Raw genomic sequence first — 9891 nt, forward strand, 5'->3', positions numbered from 1 at the left:
TGCTACTCTTTCCTTCCTTCCTTCCTCCTTCCTTCCTTCCTCCTTCCTTCTTTCCTTCCTCCTTCCTTCCTTCAGTTTTGTATACTGCCTTGTACTTGCAGGTCTCAGGGCGGTTCACAGGATATAATCACAATATAAAAACACAAAATGCATAAATAAAATAAAAAACAAGAACAACCCAATAACACACACACACACAACTTAACATAGTGTTGCTGCCAGGAGACTTTTTTGTGTAAGAAACAGAAAACGTTGCCTTGGGTTGGTTTAAAAAAATAATACAGTAATCGGCATCTGAATTCCAGCAACATCTGTAGGGCTGTAGGTTCCCCATCCCTGCTCTGATACGTCCTTTTGTTGTCATAAACCTGCTTTTATCAGTTTCAATGGATTGCCCTGATTTTTTTGTATTTCAAAGGAGTGTGGTGGCTAGGTGCATCCCTGGTTCAACTTCATCCTAGCCACAAACTCATTAGCTGCTCTTGAGTAAGCCACTATTCTCCCTGCCCCTTCCTGACTCCAAAATGGATTGCAATGCTATCCTACTTTACAGAGCTTTTGTAAAAGTTAATGGCATAATATATATTTTGCACACTCAAAATGCCCTGTAGTAATTCTAAATATCATTTCTGCTTTGGTGCATCCATGACTGAGTGTCATCAGGTAATGGGGGGGGGGGGGAGGGCAGAAGGAGAAAGAAGGTTCAGCCAAGGTAACCTGTGCCCATTCATTGTGTGTCCATCACAAACATTGGCCTAGCCAGAGCTATCTTGGCTTATCTTGTGATGCAGTTTGATGGCTTTGTCTTAGAACCTGGACGTGCAAATACTGTCTGATTTCAAGCAGTCTAGTGCAGAATCAGAGACCTTTTGATATGACCTTTAAAAACTCTGTCCATGTGTTCCCTTTCAGTTTGCCACATTTTGGGAGAGCGGTTGACAAAATTATGCTACCTTATTTTATATAAAGTTTTATATAAAGTCAAGATATTACGCTTTTGGAAGTTGCGGGAAATTCTAATTAGAGAAAAGGAAATGGCATCTTGATTATTGGAGCTTTACCAAAATTGCAACTCTGAACAGGCTCTGACTCCAGCGTAGCTGCACTAAATACATAATACGATGCTGCGTTTTCATAAACAAACACCAAAACAAGCATATTTATAGTTTAAACACTATTTTGCATTTAATCCATCAGTCTGTCTAGGCTGGTATTTTACTTGTAGAGATAAAGCCAGCAAGCTGAGATCATAGCAGTCGTGTCCTTTAAAGCTTTATAGAAGGCTATTGCTTTTTAAAAATCCTCCTTTCCCTGTTATTTTCCTACCAGTGGGTAAATCCAGTGGCAGAGAAAGCTGGCACCGTGTAGGACAGCTGCGTAATGCTAAGAAGGCAATCCTTCTGTTTGTACAATACTCAGCACACATTTTAAATGTCAATGTCAGCTGAGTGTGTGCCCTGCATCATTCAAAATAACTCATTAATACTCAACAGAGAATTACGCATGTGTGCGCTCACCTCTTCAGACCTCAATATTAAATCAGAATGTATAATCGTACTTATCAAATATAGGTTAGGTAGGATGCTAATGCAACCCCCCAAAATGATGCCTCGTGCTGTATCACATACAATGGTTTATTTGTGATGGTTCTCAAACTTTTTTCTCTGGGTCACACTTTTCAAATAAAAATTTGCTCCTGCTACACCGATTTTTTTATTGATAAGAAATACATTGGAAAACAAAAAGGAGGAACGGTGCTTGAATTTTAACATAGAACACAACTGCTTTATAACACGATCATGGGACACCCAGAAAGTATTAAAAAACAAGGCAGTTACATAAGAACATGAATCAATCCCAAAATATAATTAAAAACTAGCCTCTTGAACATGTACCTTAAGTATATATACAAACTCAATGAGAGGCGTCAGCTTGATTTTGCTGGGTAATATTATTTATATTAGGTCTGATTTGAGACAAGCAAAAACTCTCACCTCATCAATTTGTCAAGAGTTGAAAATCCCTGCTTACAACAATATGTTGTGGAGAACTGTGGAAGAATAGCCAACGCTCTTGAAGAGAGGTGTAGATAGTGTTCCTGGTTGTATATCCACACTACACTGAAATGTTTACATGTTTCTTTGTCCTTGAATCTTCCCACCTCACTTGCCATCCTCTCCTGCCGCACCAGTGTGGCACACCACACCCTGGTCAATTGACTTGTTATACAGATGATACCCTGCTTTTTCATCAAGAGCTGATTAACAGTTAGCATATGGTTCCAAGATGGTTGTTACATCTAGCTTACTGGGAATCACCTGCTTTGCTTCAGCAGTAGTGCTGTGTTCAGATCCCCACAAGACCATGAAATGCGTCAGGTAACCTTGGACCAGTTCCTCTCTCTCAGACTATCCTGTACCTCACAAGGCTAATGACACATAATTCTGAGCTCTTTGGATGAAAGCTGAGTTGTTAAATATAATACGTATCCACCTAATCTAACCTGATGTTTGTTACATGGGAAATTAGCTAAAGAAATACAGAAGCAGAACTTGCCACAATAGATTCAGATGGCGCTTCACTGCAAATATGCTATTTTTAAAAGTGGAATTCTTAAATAAGAAATGAACTTCTATAAATACTTGATTTAAAGCCAGTTTTATCTCGCCCTAATTTAAATATTAGGAATTCAACATGCTAAATGAATCCTCTAGGCTATGTGCTTTGAAAATAGTGAGTCAGAAACTCAGAGAAACTGCAGTCAGTTTTGGATTATAAGTGTGTGTTCCTATGAAATGCAAGTGATGCCTTTCTGAGTGTTACAGCTGGCATTGGAAAATACTGCAGCTGCTGGTAAGTCTCTGAAGTTATTCCCTGAAAATTCCACTATCTGCAACAACAAATAGGGTTTTGAAATGACTGGAGAAGAGTTCGCCATATTGTTAAATGTATTTGGTCCCCATGACATTTAAGCATGTTCAGTTGCTCACTGGATTCCATTCTTAGGTTCCAGTCATATTTTGAGGTTACGTGTGAAACTGCTTTAATGTCTCTAGTGACAAAAAGTGGTATATAAATATATTAAATAATAATAATAGCAGTGGCAGAATCTGGGCTTTAAAATTTCAGCAGCAAGCTTTGTGACAACAAAATTTGGTGCCCTCCTACCTCCCGCCTTCCGTTCTAAGACATTGTTGCAGCACCCCCTGTGGCGCCCTCTTTGCTCAGCAATTAATGTGGGCGAACTAGTTGTGCTCCCTTAAATCCACCTCTGACAATAGTAAGAATAATAGGTATTAAATTCTCTTTAAGTTCAATGGACATGCATTTGGGTTGGAGATCCTTCAAGGGAATTAATGCATCATACATGATATTCTAGGTCTTCTTCTTTGGAGATCACTCGTAGCTGAGTAAGATTGTCTTCCATAAACACGGTTTTAACAGTGAGTCCATAAGTGACTGTGGAGGCCAATTCTGGATCCACATGTCCTTCCACAGTGGGGACATTGGTTTCTGGGCAGGAGTTGATCACGGTGTGGATTTGCCAAGCGTGTCTTCCTCTTAGCTCATTTCTCCCTTGTGCCCTGAGTTTGAGTGTCTTCAAAGCCCATGACACCTTTGGTAAGGCTGTTCTCCAACTGGAGTGCTCGCAGGCCAGTGTTTCCAAGTTGTCAGTGTTTATACTACATTTTTTAGATTTGCCTTGAGGTATAGGTAACTGTGTACAGCTTCCATCATCCACTCGCCATGATAGCAGGGGCTGATGGGTACTGGAGACCAACAATATCTGGATTGCCATAGGTTGTCCACTCCTAAATTATCCCTTATGATCTTTGCAATGGCCCTGGGAATGAGTAGTTTGGATTCAGGCCTCTTGAGTTAGTCTAATACGCTATCAACTTTCTTTATTTAATTCCATAAGGTGCAGAGTCAGAGCAGCTTGAGATCATGCCTTTGGATTATGCTATTTTTTATATAGACGTTATCAGTAAGGAACAATAACTGTTTTGAATGGGTTAATAAAAATAAGGTTTAATAGACCCAGGTTGAGAGTGACATATTTGTTTCAAAGTATTCCCTGGAGGGACATAACTTCTTGAGTGAATAAGAACAGAGCATGGTCTTTTAACCTAGAGCTGAAGGGAGCATCAAAGCACTATCCATTTAAGAATGTGACAACAAAAATATGTATTCTTTCAGCCATAATAATTTAAAACAACATTTTGTTTTCCTGCTTTTCCTGACTATACTTTTCTTACAGATTGCCTGAGGGTGGCAGGTCCCCAGCTTTTCTCAATCACTTAAATTTTTTTTTTATCCCCCAGGGAAATGACTTTAAGCCTGGTGTTAGAACCTTCAAAGTCAGTATTCTACTATCAGTCAATCCAAAGTTTATCATATTAACCAAAGGCCATAACAATTTCAACCATTACAATTTGCCACACTGCACATCATCACACACAATATACAGCAATTACATGAAACAAGGCATCCATAGCTTGAAGAAAGAGAGTCAGAATTCATAAGTATCATCTGCTAGCCCATACCAAGCTTAACTTCCATTAGACCTCAAAATGTTCTGCGCAACTTATTGCAATTCTGTCTAGCTCTCTCTTTCTAATCTGTCTTGCAGACAGAGCATGAAGTGCCACTATATGTGTCAAATATGTTAGTATCACACACACAAATGAACTGTTTCTGCCATAGTGAGCCTGCTTCCCAGAGTTAGCAATGGTTTCAAGAATCGATCTTTTAGATTTAAAGTCAGATCAAAATGTAGCGTGTGATGTCTTCCACCTGAGGTTGGCTACATATTCAGAGTCTGTCATCGTATGGAGCCCTGTTCCAGCATCCATCTAAAACTGCTGTGGGCAACAATTGGAATTGGAGCTCTGTGAAAGCATGAGTTTGGTCAAAAAACATGATCTGAAACGCTCTGTTTTCAGAAGTGGGAACCGTGGCAAGAATCTAGAATTCCTAATTAATTGCAAATCGCTTTTGGATTCTGTCCAGAAGAGCCAGTCCTAATGTTTGTTATTCACAGTCACAGCAGAATTCAGTTCTGAGATGTAGTAACTATAAGGTTTTGACATATGGACTTCCTATGTTGATTATTACCCTATTCCATATAACACAGAGCAGGAAAATGTTCAGTTGGCAGAGTTGCATTTTGTTTGATGCAATTTAGCATGGCGCAGTCAGCTCTTGCCTTAAGTTTTGGCCACTCCAATTCTGAACATAAGAGAGCTCCTGTCTCAGTGACGTCTACACTGGCTTGGTCATGTCCACAGAATGGAAGGTGGCAGGATCCCCAAGGACATGTTCTACATGGAGCTGGCTTCAGGCACCAGGCCAAATGGCAGACCAACTCTGCATTCCAAAGATGTCTACAAATGTGACATGAAGCTGGCAACATTAACCCTTGCAGTTGACTGCAGTGCCTGGAGACAAGCAGTCAAGTTGTGTATCCACAGCAGTGACCAGAGGAGGAACGACTGCTAGGAAGAGTGCAAAAAGAAGAAACACCATAGTTTTTCTGCAGCAGCACAACTGGATACTTTCATCTGCCCCAACTGTAATAAAACACGTCTTCACCCCTGAAGGCACACCCATCTACTGCCTCCCGAGGCAGACAAATGCCAGCCAGGAACCAGGAGCAGACTGTCTACAACTGTGGAAGCAAAGCATAGCCATTGATAGACCTCCGTTTCCTTTCCAAAGTCTAACACCATTTAAAACTAAGGGACGTTTAATGCTGTGTATGCTCAGCTGCCTGTAGTCCAGGGCTGCTCTAGGTTGGAAGCTTGGCAAGGTCTCATCTTAAGTGGTGTCTTCAAGTCTCAACAGCAAAGTGTATATCTCCTCCCCTGTCCAAATGTTTAGATTTTAAAATTACAATTGGGCTTTTTACGGTGGCAGCCGGCTTTTTTAAACAAAGCTACTCCTTTTGCCAGCATTATTTGCTTGGAGGCTCTTTCAGCATTCCTTGGCCTGGACTGTGAAAAAGAAAGAAGCAAGCTGGCAAAGGACCTATGTTGTAGCTCACAATATGACGCCACCTATTGCTGGAGGCAGCACTGATTCTCAAGAGTGCTGGGTTTATGGTAAACTTTTTCTTATATTGGCTGAGGGCCAAGCTTGGCCATGCCTGGCTTATGGCAAGGGCATCATGTGATTGATGCATACCACTTCAGCCCAGGTCACAAAGACAGAAGCTTTTGCCTATGGTAAAAGCGTCATATGACTTGTATCTGCCTGCAGATCTGTGTTCAAGTATCCCTGGTTTTTTTTACAAAAATATTTATCTGTCATTAAGGCTGAAGTCCTATAGAAATGCCTGCCATGAAGTAACAGGGTTTGATTCTGAGTAGGTAAGCACAGGATTGTGTGATTCGGATTCTTTAACAAAACCTACGCTTCTGTCCCACTCCAACTTTTAAGACGTGAACTTTTAAAGTTTCCATTCTATAATCAAATGCCATTAGCTGTGATATTTCAAGTACAGCGTATGCTTCAGCGTAGACCGAACTTCCAGCAGAGACATTCATCCATAATGGTCTCGTATGACCTTTTTTATGATGAAAGAAAATGCCCGAGTATATAAAGAGGAATAGGAATTCAACACTTTGGGCAAAGCTCCATGCTCTCCTACTCACTCATATCTCAACAAGTGGTATGCTTAATGGCAGTAGCCTGGTAAAAGGGCATTTGTGTTGTTTACCTGTGAGAAAATGATGGATTTTTGGCTTTGCCAAAAATATCGTCAGATTTTACATTAGGAAATGAAATGGAAAAGGAACTCCGGGGCGACACATGAACCGAGTTGAGCGGAGTGGGGTGAGGATTGTTTAAGGGTCCACTTATCTTTAGCTCTGTCTGTCAGTTCCTATCCCTCCCCCCCCCCAAGTCCCTGTGCATTGTGTTTATGCTGGTACGATTTTCAGAGCTTTTGAAATGAATGCTTCCTGAAAGAAATATGTTTCCCTGGGGGCTTTGACTGCTTTCAGTCCTGCCTTTGTGAAGGTGAAGATCTCTGCTTTCATTTAGTATTTATGAGATGGGGCATTCGTATTACCCAGTGACTGAGAGATTGTGTGCACTTAAGAACCTGCAAATGAGAAGCAGCTCATTATTTTTTAATGTAAAGAGGATGGTTGCATATTCTTCAGCAAAGTTTACAATCAACAATATCGAACTTGACTGCAAAATATAACCAACAACCTCCCTCGGCTCCCAATAATTCAAGTAGCCAGTATGCGAGGCACAGTCTTCAGCTTGCTTGGCATTAAAAAATAGCGCTCTATTGCAATGAACATTGAACGGTTTTGTTTTGTTCTTGTTTTATTGCCAAACATGCAAGGGCTGTCGTTCAGTGATACAGCATCTGCTTTGCATGCAGAAGGTCTTTGGTTCAATCCTCTGGTGTCTGAAATCCTGGACAGCCGCTGCTACTCAGTGTAGATAATCTGAGCAAGTGGCCCAATGGTGTGGCCTATGTCCCTTTTGTCTCTAACTAGTTTAGCCAGGATGGGGCACTAGACGTATCCAGATGGCAGTTACATGAATGAGTGGCGGACTGGTTTTGTAACCGTTCCAGAGAAGTCGGGCTGCTCTGCAGCACAAAGCACAGCAAGGAAGCTAAATGGCTACTCTTGACGGGAGGGGGGGAGGATGGGGAGGGGGAGTTGGTTCAGTTCACATTCAAAGGCGAATCTATCAAAGCTTCACTTTCTAAAGCAATATGAGAACCACAACACAAACGTTCTTCAAAATCCACGTTTATCCAAACTTTGTGATGTGGTTCTCCAAGCAAGAGATGTTTACAAAATGTCAAGGGCAAGTGTGTATAAAAATGTGTATATAAGTGAAAACGACTTCTTTAAATGCAGTAAATTAGGGGGAATTGGGTACCTTAATAAACGGCATACAAAAATGTATTCATCAGGAGAAATTTACACTAAAATGTTGATGAATTTTCAATGAGGATTTTTTTTTAAAAAAATTGCAAATTGCTTCAGATATGTGGAGAACTGAATTTAAGATTGGAGAGATCATAAATTGAGAGAACCAAAATTGACGGATCCTTCCATCCCTTGATGAGAAGGACCATAGGTCAGTGGAAAGAAGGCGCTATGTATCCCAAAGGTCAAGAAGCAGGTGATGTGGAAGATCTATGTCCAAGATTCAGGAGAGCCACTGTCAATCTTAGTTAGATGAACAAATACTCTTGACTGGTATAAGGCAACTTCCTATGTTCCACTCAGTGCAGCTTAGATTGCATGGCTTCTCACTATACTGAAGACAAATGGGTCTCTGTTGCAGAATGGACGACATCGTACCAAAGACAACGGAAGCCTTCTCCACCACACACATTGCCACTATACAGTAGTATATTGTATATCGGAACCTGCTGTGTGTGTATCTATCTTCTATCCATCTGTATGTGTATATGCGTGTAGAGATGGTACAACAGAAAAAGAAAGAGTCCACCAGGGTTTTATTAAGATATATACACAGGCTCTGTAGACTGTACATATCTCTATTACACAGACGTTGACATCTCATGTCTTGATAGATTAGGCAGGCACCGCCCGCTATATATCTTCCCTACTTTTCATTCTGCGGACAGTGCTAACACTGTGCCTTCTTTTCTTCCGCTGTACAGACAATCTTTTCTTTGGCAGAAGTGTCAACAGGTGTGATCATGTAAAGAGGGAGCAGTGGGTGAAAAATGTTTCATACCGCAGAGGGAAAATACAGATGTACAAAGAAACTATCGAAACATCGCAAACGCTGCAATGATTAGAAAAAGTGTCCTGTCTTTTGCTGGGTGCCCTTAAAAATATATCTTTATATTGTGGCTTATGCAAAGTTATTTTGTGTGCTAGATGTGACACATCCCTCACTGGAAAGGATCTGCACACTTCTTCAGATACCACATGCGTGCACACAAAAGCCTATACCCAGAACAAACTTAGTTGGTCTCCAGTTGGTCTCTAAGGTGCTACTGGGCAATTTATTTATTTATTTTTTACTGTGTCAGGCCAACACGGCTACCTACCAAAATGGAGAGGATATGGTGGTGATGTGGTGGTGGTGGTGCCCAGTGCTTTAAAAGAAGCAGTGGTGCATCCACTCCTAAAAAAGTCCAGCCTGGACCTAACTAGTCTGTGATAGTTCTTGACCAGTTGTTGAAGTGCTGGTTATGACCCACACAGCTTAGGTCCAAGCTCTCTGAAAAACCTTATTCCCTCATAATGAACCTGCCTGGGTTTTGAGATCTTCAAGGGAGGCCCTTCTTTTTGTCCTACCACCCGCACAGTCACGCTTGGTGGAAAAGGTCTTTTGGGTGGCTGCTCTCAGACTTTGGAACTCCTTTCCTAGGGAAGCGAGATCAGTTCTCTCCTTGTTGTCCTTCCTCCAGCAGGTGAAGACTTTTTATTCTTACAGACTTTGGGGAACTGACTGCTTTTAATGAAAGGGCTGGTTCCATGCTGGTCTTATTGTAATTGTTGTTGTTGTTGTCTAGTCGTTTAGTCGTGTCCGACTCTTCGTGACCCCATGGACCAGAGCACGCCAGGCACTCCTGTCTTCCACTGCCTCCCGCAGTTTGGTCAGACTCATGCTGGTAGCTTCGAAAACACTGTCCAACCATCTCGTCCTCTGTCGTCCCCTTCTCCTTGTGCCCTCAATCTTTCCCAACATCAGGGTCTTTTCCAGGGAGTCTTCTCTTCTCATGAGGTGGCCAAAGTATTGGAGCCTCAGCTTCAGGATCTGTCCTTCCAGTGAGCACTCAGGGCTGATTTCCTTCAGAATGGATAGGTTTGATCTTCTTGCAGTCCATGGGACTCTCAAGAGTCTCCTCCAGCACCATAATTCAAAAGCATCAAT

This window comes from Podarcis raffonei, chromosome 2 (assembly GCF_027172205.1).
Source record: "Podarcis raffonei isolate rPodRaf1 chromosome 2, rPodRaf1.pri, whole genome shotgun sequence".
Taxonomy (NCBI): Eukaryota; Metazoa; Chordata; class Lepidosauria; order Squamata; family Lacertidae; genus Podarcis; species Podarcis raffonei.